The sequence below is a fragment of the Chanodichthys erythropterus genome, chromosome 4 (assembly GCF_024489055.1).
Source record: "Chanodichthys erythropterus isolate Z2021 chromosome 4, ASM2448905v1, whole genome shotgun sequence".
In the NCBI taxonomy this organism is placed as follows: domain Eukaryota; kingdom Metazoa; phylum Chordata; class Actinopteri; order Cypriniformes; family Xenocyprididae; genus Chanodichthys; species Chanodichthys erythropterus.
Window position 1 is genome coordinate 14,935,001 of NC_090224.1, and position 2,739 is coordinate 14,937,739.

At 38.5% G+C, this 2,739-nt stretch overlaps 1 protein-coding gene across 2 annotated transcripts in view; it reads right to left on the minus strand.

The window, feature by feature from the left end:
- clu (clusterin) overlaps positions 1-1,339 on the minus strand; it is a 6,050-nt gene extending 4,711 nt beyond the window's left edge. Inside the window, exon 1 of one of the 2 annotated variants that reach the window (XM_067384245.1) lies at positions 1,213-1,339. The gene's annotated coding sequence lies outside the window, so the exon portion shown is untranslated. Of the gene's footprint in view, positions 1-762; positions 811-1,212 lie in introns of those variants that run through there. The other variant, XM_067384246.1, reaches the window with a different exon arrangement.
- Positions 1,340-2,739: the final 1,400 nt, after the last annotated feature.

Here is a 2,739-nt window from a genome sequence, read left to right on the forward strand (position 1 = left end):
ATCCCTTTAACCAGTATTAAACCAAAAGGATTTGAAGAAGACAATCAGTGAAAGTGTAGCAAACTTGGGACCCTTTGAATGTTTTTATGTTCCCTTCTGTGATTACATGGATTCGAAAGCAAATCCCCTTCACTAAAGCTTTCAAAACAGCTGTTCTGGCAGACCTTAATCCCAGTTTTGTGAGTTTGCAGAGATGTCTGATTCCGAGTAAGTTAATGCTGCACTTTTAATCATGTTGGACATTTCTAAATAGCAAGACAAGCCATTGGCCCTCAACAGCTGCTGCTGAATTCGTAATTCACACCAGAGTCTAAGTAAACATCATAAAAGCTTGGACTCAGTCGTGGACACAAGTTTCCTCGTTTTACTCTGGTTACGTGTACATAGACACCCCAACTCGGCCAAGTTAAAGCCAGGAGCCTAGTTACATAAGAAACATGCACAGATGTTTACAGGAAGAGCCAGTGAACGGAAAGAAATCTTGTGCTGTTCTGTAATAAAGTGTACAACTTGCAGTTTTTTTGCTTTCTCCATAACCTAACAGCCTTGATGCTGTTTGTTGCAAACATGACATTTTATCTTCTTGTTCCCTTCGTTTGAATGAATCCTGTCCTTGTGCTTAATCTTGTGATATTTGTTTTGGAATAATATCTCTGGCATGTGGCGTTTATAAGAAACAAAGTGTGTCATCCAGATGGCTTGTCCTGAGTGAGGAGATTTGCTTTGTTTAATGTCACAGTATGCATTCTGAATGCACTTGACCTTAGCTTAGTTCCCTCATCAGCTTGGGGCTGCGAGACAAATTCCTCTCTGCAATGAAAAAATCGATACAAATTCGCCTAGGGACGACACAAACTCGATTCAGCCAAACAGCCCAGATAGACTTTTTGGATAATATTAACAACAAGAGGGTGGATTGTAATTCATAAACTGCATAAATTATGTGTTATACTAGCTCATGCAAAGTAAAACTGTACAGACAATCTTTACAGCTCAATTGTTTGGTAATGTGCAGCATTAATTGCAGTACAATGCAATTTTATAATACATTAAACACCTCTGTTTACATCACTGTAATCTGAATATAAATAGTGACTCACATATATGTGTGTATATATATATAAAAAGATATTATATAATAATATCTATAAAACATAATTATTTAAATAAACAAGATTGTCAACATCCTTATAATGTGCTCTCTGTACTCACCCTGCTTTGATGCTTTTTCTTCCTTGCAGATGGACTGTGCTTCCTCTGATTTGTTTATATACTGGGAGGCTGGGTGATGTTGACGACGTGATTCACGGGATGAGAATGGCTGTGGCTTTGGACTGTTCCAGAAACTGTTATTCTCAACAGCAGAGGCTCTCTCTGACCAGAAGTGGGCAATATTGCATCGTCTTGCTCATCTCATTGTGCTTGTAGGGGCAGAGACTGAACATGGGGTTTACGGGAAAAATGCCTTCTAGAATTTACGAGCAAAGACAGTATGTGGATAATTTGTCACTGTCAGATAGTTCCAATGTTTAGTGGTGAATCACCTTAACATTACATCTGCTCTAGCGGAGCAAAGAATAATCCGGTGAATCATTTGGAAGTAGAACACCAGTTCTGAAATCAAGTAAAAAAGTTGCAGCCTGAGTTTGATAAGCATGCTCGACGCTCGACTAGACCTGTTATTGTCTTGCGTTTGACCCGATATAGTCACCCAGGTGGCTTCATTTATGCGCCATTTATTTTGCCGGTTATGTAACATTACTTACTGTAATATTAAAACAAAAAAGAACAAGGCAAAAATGTCAGCGAAACCTGCAAGACTTTCTGGAGAGACTTATACTGAGACTTATAATGCTTGCAGACATAAACATGTTATTTTGTAAGAGATTATTATGTGTGTTTTGACCAAAACATGTCATTGCTTATAGCATATTACACATTAAGATTAGGCCACAGTAAATCACTCCTGCAGTGGATGGAAACTGGTGTTTCCGTTCACTAATCAAGTCATAGCTTGTCAGGTAGCTTTCATCCCCAGTCTCAGAGCTGATTTAGCTTTTTGTGACAAAGCCTGAGGAACCTAAATATCAGGAAGCACAGCTAATAATGTTCTGAAATGTAGGCAAAGGTGATTCAAAGCTTGTTTTTTACACTGTGATATTGCACTCTGTAGGAGCATGTTTAAACTCATACTTTACCACAGGACATCTGCACAAACAACCAACACGGCCAGACAAACACTCCCTCTTCGTGATGTCATGCATCTGTAAAATGTTGTCAGGTCATCCTACTCATTAAATACAAGATCTGTTGTACGCCTACTCTTAATTTCCTTTATCTAATTAATGGTGTTTGCTAAGGCAATTATTGCTCAAATACATAACCATAAATATTAACCATACTTAAAGGGATAGTTCACCCAAAAAGGAAAATTCTGTCATTTACTCACCCTCAAGTTGTTCTAAACCTGTATGAATTTCTTCCTTCAGCTGAACACAGAAGATATTTTGAAGAATATCTGTAACCAAACAGTTGAAAGACCCCACTGACTTCCATAGTATTTTTTTCCCCATACTATGAAGTCAGTGGGGACTCCCCCTGCACAAATCATGTGGCTTGTAGAAGGAAGGTGTGTTATTACTTTTCTAAACAATCAAAGTTAAGATTTCACTTGGCAGACGCTAACAATGAGGGAGGGAACGAAGCATATCTGGAGAACTTGACTTGGAACAGTGAGCG